This window comes from Triturus cristatus, chromosome 5_2, assembly GCF_964204655.1.
Source record: "Triturus cristatus chromosome 5_2, aTriCri1.1, whole genome shotgun sequence".
Taxonomy (NCBI): Eukaryota; Metazoa; Chordata; class Amphibia; order Caudata; family Salamandridae; genus Triturus; species Triturus cristatus.
Genome location: NC_140588.1, coordinates 385,805,486 through 385,820,213, shown reverse-complemented (window position 1 = coordinate 385,820,213; position 14,728 = coordinate 385,805,486).

Below are 14,728 nucleotides of genomic sequence, written 5' to 3'. Positions count from 1 at the left end.
TAGACATGGCAGAGAGACGGGTGTCCGAGGTAGAGGACGCCTGAATGGAGACAGACAACACACAGAAGCATATGAGGAAGCTACTCACAGCCTTGCAGGACAAGGCAGAGGATTTGGAGGTCAGGTCAAGGCGCTGTAATATTCGCATTATGGGCCTCCCTGAAACCACTGTTGTGGGTAACATGGAGATTTTTGTTGAGCAGCTATTGGTGACTCTACTGGGCCGGGACAAATTCTCTGCTATGTGCATCGTGGAACGCGCCCACCGCTCCCTGGGCCCCAGGCCTCCGCCTGGTGCTCCACCTTGCCCTGTGATCGCTAAACTACTCAATTACAGAGACAGGGACGCTGCACTGAAACGAGCGAGGGTATTACGCGACCTGCAGTTTGAGAGATCATCACTCTCACTTTTCCCGGATTTTACCATGAAGGTGCAGGTGGCGAGACGGCAGTTTGCACCTTTGAAGCGTCGATTGCAGGAGCACGGCTTTGAGTACGATATGCTGTATCCGGCCAGACTCAGGGTCATTATGAACGGTGAATCAAGAATATATACAGACCCTAAGTCACTACAGAAGGTCCTCAAAGAATACACCAAGCCTGATGCCCAGAGACGATCGTCGGAGGAGCAGGCCAGGGTGACTGGAGGCGACCTGGAAGAGTAAGACTGATATGTTTGTGCACTTGTCCTCTTATGTTCGCTCCTACAGGTATGTTATACATGTGTTGATGACTGTGGTGCCTAATTGATGGTTGTAGCCTCCTGGCGGCCGGGGTCCGCTGGACCGCACCAGCAATGACTGTTTGATGTTGTTATCAGCAGCGATGGGACAGTGACTGTGACATTGCCTGCACCATCAGTCGCTGTTGGCTCACTTTGGACTTGTTGGGGGACTATATGATGGTATACGATGGACTAACTAAACTCTCTTGCGGCCCAGCTAACTGATCTCGATTAGATGTACACAATCTGAGCAGATGGCTACGTTTTCTCACTTTGCTCGTGAAAATTTAAGTGCATTGCAGGTAACATCCGCCCCTGTGTGTTACCTGCTGTATGGCAACATGCCGGAACTGTTATTTTGATGTTGTAGCTTTCGTTTACAATTGTGCAATTGTCTACGGGGGTGGGAAAAACATTGTTTATGCCAAGTTGGGGTTTGCATGGCGTGGGGGTGGAAATGTTATCATTATTGTTTTTACTGTGGGCGCACAGAACATATATGATATTCAGAAATTATGCGGCCTCCTGGAAGGGATTTTGGGACACAAGACTGATGCAGGCTGCACACCTTTCTGACAGGGGTACTTCCCTATGGCGCAGGGTAGTGGTAACAGAGTCCGCCTGCTAACCTGGATGTTAGGGGCCTCAACAATTTGAGAAAATTGCGCAAGGTAACCGCATACCTCACACGACACAAGATTGATAACGCTTTACTACAGGAGACCCATTTGCCCATAGGCAGTAATATGCTCACGTGCAAGGCCTCAGGGGTTCACTACACATGCTAGGGGGGTACTCACCTGGGTCAACCCGAGATCAGGGATCACACTAGAAGCACTTGAGGCGGACCCAGGTGGCAGATACGTGATCTTGAGGTGCTATGGGAGGGGAGTTGATTTGCATATAATCAAAGTTTACGGACCTAACTATGACAATCCACAGTATTACCACAATCTACTTGAACAGATGCGTGCGAAGGCTGCTCTGCTGCAGGGGGGTGATTTAAATTGTGTTTTGAAGCCAGCACTGGACCGCTCCGGGAGCCCCGTGTGAAGCCCCTCGGCCGCGGCCAGAGCTATATGTGATGCTGCTACTCGCTGGATCACTTGGATGTCTGAAGGGAGCGCTCTCCGGGAGTAGGGAGTTTCACCCAATATTTGGCCCCGCATGACCTGCACACAAGAATTGATTATTGGTTTATCTTCAGATCCCTGTTTTTACAGGTACGCACCTGCACGATACTCCCCCATTCATTTTCTGATCACTCCCCAATATTGTTGGACATTGAGAGTTCAAGGAGGAAACCTGCTCTCTTCACATGGAGGTTCCCTCCATACTCCCTGGATAAATGTCTTCAAGTCTGAGTTGGCTGAGGTCATAGAGAGCTTTTTTGACACGAATATCGGCTCTGTCCGGCAGTTTTCCATGGTCTGGGAGACTTTTAAAGTTTTCATTAGGGGGGTGGCCATGTCTAAACATTCTGTGGTCCTCCGATCAACCAGGAGGCGATTGGTGGTTTTAGAGGAATGACTGGTGGGCCTAGAGCAGGCTGTTCTTGCTGGCAGCGATGCCCGTGCGTCGGAAGACTTGAAAAGTGCTCTGGAGTACCATGAGGTCGCAGATAGCGAGGTAAAACACATGGGGAAATATGCAGTCGCTAAGACATACGGGTAGGGATGTCTGCTGCACGATAGGAGGGAGACAGAAATTGTGACAGAGCTGAGGGCTGCGGGAGGTGAGCTGTCGAGCAGACCTGCTGAGATAGCAGATAGATTCAGCCAATATTACTCAGAATTGTATCGTTCTAGGGCAGAGGTTGACATGGCCGTAATTCTAGAGTATTTAGAACATATTCAGATGCCATGACTGACTAACAAGCAAAAGGAACACCTAATGAAGCCGTTAGATCCTAGCGAGGTGCTTGTTGCAGAAAACGCAATGCGAGTCGGGAGTGCTCCTGGACAGGACGGCCTTATTGTGGCATTTTATGTAGAATTTAAGGAGCTGTTCATCCCGCACCTGATCACTCTTTTTGAAGAGATGGGGGAAGATAGGATGATGCCCCCCTCAATGAGAGAAGCTCTTATAGTGACATTATTAAAACCGGGTAAACCCCTGAATGAATGTTCGTCCTTCAGGCCTCTATCCCTCCTGCACATTGATACTAAGCTCTTTGCAAAAATGTTAGCTGATTGGCTTGCCCCCCTGGTGCCGCTTTTGGTGGGACCAGAGCAGTTGGGATTTGTACCAGAACTTGTCATACAATCTCAGAACTGTGTTTGGTATGATACAGCATGGCAAGCCCGAGATTAAATCTTCTGCGGTCTTTCTGGACGCAGAAAGGGCCTTTGATTCTGTTGAGTGGACCTTTATGTATGCTGTGCTGTGATCCATGGGGGTGAGAGAAGTATTCCTTAGACTGGTGGCAGTGCTATATAACTTCCATGTTGCTAGGGTACGAGTTGGCGATACAGTCACAGTCCCTATTAAATTTTGAGGGGCACCCGGCAAGGTTGCCAGTTGTCCCCACTGCTATACGCCTTCATGGCTAAGCCTCTTGCATGTCCCCTAAGGGAATACCACGGTCACAGGGGGATTTGTTTCCCTAAATATGAGCCTATTGCGTCAGCCTACGCGGACAACACACATTTGTATGTTAGAGATCCGGGGTCTGATTTGTCCCCGATTCTAGATGAGGTGGTGCGGTATGGGGAGCTATCTGGACTCAAGATAAATCGGGCTAAATTGACAATTTTCCCCCTCTCTCCAGCTATGGTGCCCATCGAATTAGACTACCCCCTCCTGTGGACTTCAGACACGATCTGTTATCTGTGCATACAGGTCCATACAGACTCGGAGTTGGTTCTCAGTGAAAACTATGGCAAAGCAATCTCTAGGTCAGAGGAGGATGTGGATCAGTGGATCCACTTATCCTTGTCCTTATTGGGATGCATATCTCTTATGAAAATGGTGGTACTCCCCAGATTTATATTCTTATTCTTAAACATTCTGATGGTGCTCCCTGGGCCTATATTTAAGGTAATCGTTCCCTTTTAGTGAGATTGGCCTGGGCAGGGAAGCATCATAGTGTCAAGAGGGATATACTCACATTGCCCTACTCTATGGGGGCCCTGGGGCACCAGATCTAGAGTTATATTACTGAGTGGCACAGTGCTCAAATGCTTACCACTGGATTCATGAAGGACTGGGCCTCCCACACTTGCAGATCTAAATGTTGGTGGCGGCGCCTTCTTCTCTCCCGCTACTGTTGTTTTAGACTCCTTCCAGGGGGACTAGTATTCTGGACTCTATGGCGCATGCCTGGCAGAATTTATTGAAGAGGCAGGCAGGAACGGTCCTGTATTCCCCCCTGACTTCGATAGAGTGGTGTCACTAGTTGCCGGTCTGCGGGGAAAGGAACGTGGCGCAGGTTCTTGCAACACTTGATATCGCTGAGATTGGTGACCTGTTTTCTGAGTGCAAAGCCTGGGGGTGGGCTGAGATTGAGACTGAGAGGCAAGACTAGCTTGTTTTCACTTTCCCAGGGTGAGACATGCTCTTTGTGAACTCCTAGACGAGGGTATGTCGGAGCCGCCTGAATTAGAATCTGTCTCTCACTTCTTGCACTCTGCCTCCCCCAGAAAGATTGTTTCAATCATCTATGACATAACACAGGACTATAGAAGAAGCTACTTCACTAAAGCTAGATTGGAATGGCAGACTGATTTGGGGGTGGCTCTTGATAAGACTACTTAGCGGTACTGTTGTGAGGTTACACAGCATGTCTCCCTAAACGGAAGGCATAGCCTTATCCACTTTACATTTCTTAACAGAGTTTATTATACACCGGAGAGGTTGTTTCGACATAGCCTGCGGGACACTGCGAAATGGGAGTGTTGAAGAGCTGGTTCGGTGTGGGTTCTTGCATATTGCCTGGTAATTTCCAGAGATTGAGAAGTACTGAGAACAGATCTTTCAAACACTGAGTGAAATCACGGGCTTTTCGCTACCAATGGACCGGCTACGGGCCTTACTGGGGTACACTGGGAAATTGCAGAAAGAGATGCACTAATTAATAGACATGGGATTGTTGCTTGCTAAGCGTAAGATCGCGATGCGCTGGGCGCGTAGATCGGCGCCGTCAGTAGCAGACTGGTCCAAAGATATAGTGTATTGTAACACACAATCTGATTTGTATAATGACTTATTACCTCCCCACAGCCGTCCTAAGATTACCTTGGGACCTTTGCCAGCAGTATCTAGTTGGGAAGAAAATGGGAGAGACTGAAGCTGATGGCCCTGCTTAACCTTGATAATTTGGTTGGAGGTCTGCAGGTTGTCTCCTGCCCGGCGGATTGTTGTGTGATGCAATTCTATTAATGTTCAATGATACGCAGGTTGAGGAGCGGGTACAGAGGGCCCCTGGCCAGCGCTGCCTTTATGCCCCTGGATGTGTTGCTATATTCTTGTGTCACATGAAGTGTGGACTCTTTGTAACAACTCATGATTTTGTACACTGTGTGACGTTAATGTGCCACGGTAACTATTTTCTTTTTTACTTTTCAATAAAATTTAAAAAATAAAATAAAATAGTCCTCTTTCATCTGGTGTGAAATGTTTTGTGTTGTAGATACATTGAATAAATGTGGAAAATGCACTGTTAATCGAAACACACTAATATACAGCTATTATGCAACTTTAGAGCCTCATTTTGGGATTTAGAATGCAGTTTCTTTTGCCCCTATAATTAATACAACTAATGCAATAAATAAACATACATATTTCTTTATGTGATTTTAACTAGCAATTTGTAAGGGTTACATCCGTATTAACTTGAAGCTAAGCAATTGCTTTCGGAAATATTAAGATTATATCTGTGTAATGCACAGTATACCATTTCTGTATGTATTGTCCATTACACTGTTCATATTCGAGGAAAAATACGAGTATGCGCACACAGATACACACACATATATAATATATTACAAATCCTCCCGGAGTTTTTGCTTTTGACTATGCAGAGTTTGTACTTCTACTGTGATCCAGTCTCACTACCTGAGCCTCACTCACAGTAAATTCATTGCAAATGGACTGAGAGTGCTACCTGCCAATGTCTGCCTTCTAAGAGAAGCCCACTTCTGCGCAGCTGGGGTAAGAGCCTCAGGGCTGGCTACACTTTAACATCTGACCACATGCATGTGTGCACATGTGCAGGTTGCACATATGAGTACAGTTTTTGGCAGACTGCAATCTGGACCCGAGAGCATGTTGCAGAAGAGACTTTTCAAGGATTGACATTCACCTGGGGTAGGCCTTATATTGTGTGTGGGCATTCATAGTCAAGATCTGTACTAATTACTGCAACACTCCGTTGCTTACTTGAATTGTACATTATAGGCAAAATCTGCACCAAGGTACAGTGAGGTATCAATCTTAGGGTAAACATGCATCTGAGTGTAGATCCGAGGTTCCTTATATCCTAGCTATACTCCTTATGGAACTTTAAGAATTGTCTTAATTTCTGGTTCAGATTCTAGGCCTTTGTTCCCCCTTCTGGGAAAAGTTATGTTATGTTATGATGAATTATATAGGGCACTAATCACATGGAAGGGCATCCAAGTGCTTGAGTTAATTTCTCTGTTGGGAGATGCTCTCTCACTTGGCCACATTGGGGGCAGGATCCCACGCCCCAAGCTCCCTTGCCGGGAGGTGGAGAAATTGTAACCAATGCTGAGCAAGTGCCAATAAGCAGCTGCTGATTCCCACGGCACGGGATGCTCTCTCACCTGGCCACATTGGAGCAGGACCACAAGCCCCAAGCTCCCTTGCTGCCAGGATGCAGAGACATTGCAACTAGCGCTAATTGGGCCTGATAATAAGCTGCTGATTGCAGATTGCAGACAGGCTGTGCCTGCGCAAAGACCAGCCCAAGAGCGGGTCCTTATGCGCCCATCCGTTCTTGCTTGAGGCTGGGCTGGGCCACCACTCATAGCCCGTGGATCCACATCTAACAAACTCATAAGGTAACACTATGTTCAATATCGACTGTACATTTTTGCCCCCGTTTGCATTTACGTCTTTCCACATCATGCATGATCTGCAATTATGAGTAAAAAGAACAACTCTTCACACAAGGGCTCCAGAAATAGAAGGGACACTTCCATCAAAAACTACCTGGCGTCAGTTATGAGGGCATTTAACTCTGAAATATAGCTGGTGGAAACCAGCCTCAACACGACTTTGCGCCTGCCAGGTACCTATATGTTTGCGCACGTGACGTTGTGCCCGGACTGCCTGGGTGAGACTCTGATCAACATGTACCTGACAGGGTGTCTCCGCCTTCTGAGAGGCTCCCCCCCCCACTTCATTCTACATTAATCAACTGTTCCCTTACTTGGTCTTCAGCACAGCGAACCACCTTCCTTGTCCTCAACCGGCTTTCCCCGATGACGTGGTCCCAGGTAGTATTGCTCGGCTCAGGCCTGGGTGGTGAGTGTGACTGACTGGGCAGCAAGAACGCTTCATAGAAGGATTGAAGCGGGTCAAGTGACTACATGATCCCCACTGTGCATCGCAGAACCGGGTTGGTGCTGGAAGGCACCTGGGGACCCCTTTGGTGTGAGCGTCTGTTGCCCTCGGGGTGAGTTGAGGGGCCTAGGGAGGCTTGGGGCCAAGTGGTCTGCTGTCTGTAACCAATCGACCTGCTGGGTATCAGTTGCACCGCATGTGTGTGAGCGCTTCCATACAACATTGTCTGATACCCGTCGCACCACGTAGCTGTGCGGATTGAGTGTGTGTGTGCAAGTGACAGTGGGGAACCGCCTGTGATTCACAACACTGAACTGCGGTTTGTCTGATACGTTGATTTCTTGCCAAAAGAGCATTACGTTTGACATGGGCTTTCCCCGGTGCAACTTTGGCCCACGGTGCTGCTAAAAAGTGGTATAATTCTGTGTATTTACATATTTCTGATATCATGGTGACCCGGGGTGCACCCTTTAACTGTGTGGTATTGAATTGTAAGAATTACTAGGGTGGGCCCAGGGGTGGACAACATGTTGCACTGCCTAAGGGAGCTGGGCGGGGGGGGTGTAGAAATGGATCCTGCTCAAGTGTTCACATCGATGACGTCATTTGAACACGGTTGGGCCAAGTACTGCTGGTAATAATTACAAATGTGATTTATGCCCAGAAATACATGATGTTAATGTTGTGTTGATTATTAGATGTGTTGAATGCAAACATTATTTAAAAACATCACATGTGGAGTCCCTTTTTGACGGTCAGGGTATTTATCATGAGTGAGTGCTGGGCCAGTGCTTTTCACATTGCCTCTATGACAAGCCTGACTTATCAGTGCCAAGCTACCCAAGGGTGAGCACAGGTTATACAGTGTGTGTAATCACCCACCCCTGACGGGAGCGGTAGGTTCTGCCTGGCTGGGGTACTGCCTCAGCTAACCAGAACGTACAAGTTCCAACAGGGTGCAACCTAAGCTATTTCCATTTAACTGATTGTACATATTTGTAATTTAATGCATAGTATTTATCAGCATGTACTTAATAAAGTACTTTTAGAAAAAGAACTGAATAAGCAATAATTTATTGAGTGTTGTTGTTGGAAAACAGCAAGCTGCGGTTACTAGCCCACACCACCTTCCCTGAGTAAGCTTTTGCCTACCCTGCTTCACTACCCTGAGCGAGTCAAGGGAAACAATAGGGTACTTGGTTCCCAGTAAAGAGAAACATGTGGGATAAATAATTGTGAAGGACTCATATCCTGCATATTTATTCACCTAATTTCTCACAATATGGTGCCACAGTGTGTCACACCATATTAGCTCCCCTTCACACGGTCACCCAGTGAGGAATCGATATCACACAGTGGCAGGATAGATGAACTAGAAAGTAGAAACTACTGCACAGAGTAGATTTCCAGCCGTTCTTTGGAAGCTTTGAAAAGCCAAAGACCATTATGGGGTGTAAAAATATCCTAGGTTAGCGGCACAAGCCTTAGCAAGCTTTTGGGGTTTTTTTGGAAGAGGGAAGGTGGCAGGGATCATATATGCCTTTTAGGTAGGTCTCAGCAAAAGGGCCCACCCCCCCAGGACTCCGCCATCTTCTCAAAGTGTACATTTTGTTTTTAAGTTGGCTGGTGTATATATATATATATATGCAGATGTGCAGAGTGTAGTATGCTGTTAATTATAATTGTTCATTATGGGGAGGGGCATGTGCTTTAAGTCGGATAAAAAAACTGGAGGGGTTTCTAAAAGGGGCTTGGTAACCCTGTTAATGGTGTGTGGGCAACACAAATAACTAGAATTGGGTGCTTAAGAAAACTATAAAGTCGCATTCAGCACAGGATAATAAATTAACGAAAAGGTATATTTATTCATCATAAACTATAAAAACAACAAACACTTTGGAAACATATACACATGGTTTACATTACTTCGAAATCTATTGAAGGATTTTCCAAAACCCTTGAAGATATTTTGCTGGGGTTTCTCACACCATTTTGCATCAGCAAACCTACCTTTTTCCAGCCAACTCTTTGCACACAGCTTTGCATCAAGTGGTCCCTTTCATCCTCTGCCCCAGTGGAATTTGTGTTAGGTGGTATTGCATCACTGCTCTTGCAAGGAAAGATCCAAGGAGCAAGAATGCTGTATTGTAATCATATGGGCAGTGTGGTTGCTACTTTCATTTTAGATAGTAACTTTAACTACAATCCTTAATTGAACCCCATAGAAAAATGTGCTTGGTGCATGGATGTCACAGACTAAACACAATAAAATTCCATTCACTTCTGACGGTCGGCATGAACTCTATTGTATGTTAAGCAGAGGCAAGCATTCTAAATCTTGATGATCAGGTTAATGCATGCTGCAGGATAGCGAGAGAATATGATGTTATCACTAGAGGGAATTTTCTTAGTTTACTACTTGTTCTCATCCGGAGTGTGAGACTTTCACTTATGACTGGCACAAGCTTGCTATTGAAAATATTTCACCTGGTTTACATGCATAGGTAGCAGCACTAAATTAGTTGAAACAATAAATAGATATGTGTCTAATCGGCAGCAACCGAACAGAGCCCTGGATAATTATTTAGACAATAGTTTGGGAGCTTGAATCAGTCCATAAAACACATACGCCCACTCGCCTTCTTTATAACAAGAATGCAACAACTCCTTCAATGTACTTGTAGCGCTTTTTCAATTAGATGCTGTTAACAATTGGATTGTTGGTTGACTGGGGTGTTGCCCTGGTCAAGCAGTAACCACAATCACTGTCAGGGTAATGCACAAGTAAACCCAAATTAACCTATGCTCAACCCTTTGGTAGCTTGGCATAGAGCAGTTAGGCTTAAATTAGAGGCAATGTGTAAAGTATTTGTGCAATACTTCAAACATTAGAAAAGTGAAAACATCACACACAAAAAATTGGCACAACAGCTTAGACAAATAGAGCTTCATTTAATAAATTAAACAAGACCAAAATGACAAAAGTCCAATCAGTAGAACCAGAATTATGAACTTTTTAAAAATAAAGTGAAAAATAGCACGGGTCAAAGTCAAAACTTCAGGATGACCGTGATGGAGGGCAGGTCGTATACAGTCCCAGATCAGACTGGCTGAAGTTTTATCTTCTCAAGTTTTGTACCAAGAGTCCCATTAACATTGGGGACAGTTGCAGGGAGCAACGAGAGCATCGCTGATGGTGTTCAGTGTGACACGAATAGCAGGACTGGTGTCGCTGGCGAGCTGGAGCTTTGCGTTGTGGGTCCTCCATGCGATCTATGCTTGCTATGCGAAGAGATGGGTTGGCGGCAGCTGGCAGTGCTTTTCAGTGCGAGCGGTCTGGTTTGAGATGTCATCAGTGATGTCATGAGTGATATCACTGACCATGTCATGAGTGATGTAATATGTGATGTCATCAGCAGTGCATTGCGGGCGCGCAAGTTATAGTTAGCTGAACTAACTATAACGGGGGAATTTCAATGGTTTTGTACAAGTGAAAAGTCCAGCTAACTATAACAACCCTGAAACCTATGGTTTTCTCAGTGAATTTCTGAGGTTTTTTAAATGCTAATTCCTAACTATAACGTGCCTGAAACCTATGGTTTTTTCTGTGAATATATATATATTCACAGAAAAAACCATAGGTTTCAGGCATGTTATAGTTAGGAATTAGCATTTAAAAAACCTCAGAAATTCACTGAAAAAACCATAGGTTTCAGGGGTGTGAATTTCAAAGGTTTTTTAAATGCTAATTTCTAACTATGCCTACAGAGATAGGACATGTGAAGAAAGAAGAAAAAATGCACAGAAAGAAAAAAAAGAAGTGCAGAAAGAAGCAACAGAATTCCTCAAAGACGAAGAAAAGTGTAGGAAGAAGGATAACGTGCAGAAAGAACAAAAAGAAGAGCAGAAAGAAGCCTTGTTGCAAAATCATCCTGTACCCTCAACAGACGGATACTGGTGGTAACTGAGTCTGACTAACCAGTCCTAGAGCCAGTGCTATGTTAAAAGACACTTAGAATACAGTGAAAACACCTACATACACTAGGGAACATTATGCGTTGGGGTTCCCCTGTGATTAGCATGACCTCCTCTGTAAGCCCCTAGTATATAATAGGGCAGGGGGATTAAAACTACCTCTTAAAACAGACCACAGGGCGTTTTTGCACACGTTAACTCAGGCCCCGTCCCCTCCCTTCACCACTGTGTAAACACGCCCTGTGTCTGTTTTTAGTTGGGAGATTAAGTTCATTTGAATCCTGAGGGTCCCTAGGGTCCAACTACCCCACTAGGTACCTCCAGTAAGTGCTACAGAGCTGCGTTGCAGAGAGGTGTAAAAAGTGGCACGGCCTGGACCACCTCTCTGCAATGCAGCTCAGTGGCGCTTACTGGAAGCACTTGGTGGGCTAGTTAGCCCCCAGGGGCCCTCAGTATTGAAGGGAAATTATATCCCCAATTTAAAACGTGCCATAGTGCGTGTTTGCACGCGTCACCTCAGGCCCCGTTCCCTCCCTTCACCACTGTGTAAACACGCCCTGTGGCTGTTCTAAGTTGAGAGATTAAGTCCCCTTGAATCCTAAGGGTCCCTAGGGTCAAACTAGACCACTAGGTACCTCCAGTAAGCGCCACAGAGCTGCGTTGCAGAGAGGTGTAAAAAGGGGCTTGGCCTCAGAACACCTGTCTACAGCGCAGCTCCCTGGCGCATACTGGAGATGCCTGTTGGGCTAGTTGGCCCTCAAGGACCCTCAGTATTGAAGAGGAATTAATTCCCCAACTTACAACTCGCCAGGGGGCGCGTTTGCAGAGTGCTGCAAGGAGGGGGCGTGGCCTCCGGCACGATGCCAGTCTTTTATTTATTTTAATTTTTTAAGAAGGGGGCTGTGTGGTTCCCCTTCTTATTCTAATTTATTGGCCCTGATGACCCCATCCCCCAGGGCCTGTCTCCTAATTATATTTTTTTGACCCCAATCCCCAGGGCCGGCCACTGTTTTTTATTACTTTTAACAAATATATATTTATAGACACACCTAGGACATGCTGGACAAACCATACGTACCTATCACCATGACGATTTGCGTGATATTCATTAAAAGGCGACTATGCATACAATGAATCCATGTGGAATGTATTTACACCACTAGTGAAGCTCTGACATGTCTGATGCCCTACCGTGCCTAATCCTGGTAGACACCCTTGTCATTTATGTCTACAAACATGGGTAGCTATTGACGGGCACATTTAATACACATGCACACCAAGCCATTCAAAGGGGATTCGACAAAAATTCGACCAAAACTATGCAAGAAACCCCCCTCACGGTTAATAAAACACACATCCACTGCCGGATGTGTAATACTTTTTATTTTACTCTGTGAAAAGGGGCGAACATCACTTGAGAGTCACAGCGCGCTCCTGGCAGAGCCCAATGCTGTGTTACACCCACCATTGCCTGCTGAGTGCCACACACCTCTGTGTTGTATTCCACCAGCTAGTGCATATGCTATGACACTCTCTAGCCCATGTGCACTGTAACACCACCCCGTGAATATGTCATGCCACACTTGTCTTCGCACGGGTTATATTGCCCCATCTAACGTGCCTTCCTCGAAGCCTATGTTACAACGCACAGTGCTATGCCATACATATTACAATCTGGGATCCATATCTTTGTCACAGTGCATATGCAACGTTACACTCCCCAGCACATATTTTATATTACAACTTTAGAGACTAGTTAGGTCACACAACACTGCCCTGTGCATATTACACTGCAAGGCGCATATCGCATAGCACGCGCTAGTGCCTGTGCTATCTCGTGCTCTCCAATGAATCTGTCATTGCGCACAATGTATTGCATATTATATTTCATGCCCGGTTCATCTTATATCACACTTTTTGGTGCATAGTTTATACCATACACTATATCTAGTTTTCATTTTCAATCGTGCTCTCAGGACTATGTTCTATATAACACTGTGTTCACCTACCCTTTTCACGGGCATTACATTTTGCGATAGGGGGTGGAGGGTCAGGGGGTGTTTCTGCCAAGTGAGCCCGGAGTCACAGTCACAAACGTCCTCTTCTTCCTGAATAAAAGTGAGATTATGCTGCATACTTGTTCATATTTTAAGTAGTTCGCACAGACACACGTTTTAAAAACAATAAAGTTCCTAATACCCGCCTTCTCTGAACAGTTAGCTTGCTGCCCCATCCCCCTCCTCCCTATCCTCTGTTGTGTGAATCCATGGACTAGCCTCCTCCCTCCTGCCATGCATGGTCTGATGTGCTGCCACTGCCCTCAATTTAGTATGATGTACCAGTCCACTCCCCCTGCCCTCCATTGCCCAATTCTATGCCCCATCATTGACCTCCTGCTTAAACTCTGTGCTTAGCTTGCTGCCCCTATTCTCCTTCCCCCTGCCCTCCGATGTCTTTGTGCATGCCCCTGTTCCATCATTTTTGCCCACCATGTTCCATGGACCTGCCACTCCTATCTACTCTGAGTGTTCTGTTGAGCTGCCACTCCCCTCCCACCTGCCTAGCATTGTCAGATGACTGGAACCTGTCCCTGCCACCTCCACCCTGCCTGTCCACATGCCATGCCCCTATCCTCTTCCTCCTGTCCTACATGGTCCATTGTACTGCCACACCCTTCTGCCCTCCCTGGTCTGTTGTGCTGCAACTGCTCCTCCTGCCTGCCCCGTGCGGTCTGTTGTGAGGCCCCTTCGCCTGAACTTTCTTGTCTGTGCACAGGTCCTGACCCTCCCTTCTATCCTCCATCGTCCTTTGTGCATGCCCCTGCACCCTCCTTCTTGCCCATCATAGCCATTGTGCTGCCACTAACCCTCCCACTTGCCATGCATGGTCTTCTGTGCTGCCATGGCCCCTCCCACCTTCCCTGTGTGGTCAGTTAGCTGCCCCTGACCCCTCCCACCTTCCCTCCATGGTCTGTGTGTATTCCATCACAGTCTCACTGTTGCTCTTCATGGTGTGTCTTGCTTCTAGTGCCCATCCTGCCTGACCTCCATGGCTATCTTGCTGCTCCTGCCCTGCCCCCTTGCCCCCAGCCCTCTGTTTACATGTGCAGACCCCTACTCCCTCCCTCCCGGCTTGTCTGTTCCATTGTAATGCCCCTGATCCGTCCCTCTTGCCCTTTATGGTCTGTTATGCTGCAGCTTTCTCTCCTGTCTGTCCATTATGGTCAGCTAGCTACCATTGCCTCTTGCCCCTCTGTTCTCTTTTATCCATGTGCATGGTCCTGTCCCCTCCCTCTTGCTTTCTATGGATTGTTGTGCTGCACTCCCGTCCCGCATGCCCTGTGTGGTGTATTGTGCTGCTGCAAACCCTGATGCCTGCCCTGCAGGGTCAGTTTGGTGCACCTCTCCATGTCCCTCCTGTCCTCTGTTATCCAAGTCCATGTCCCTACCCCATTTCCTTCCATGATCCAATGTACCATACTTGCGAACATTTTGAACTTGG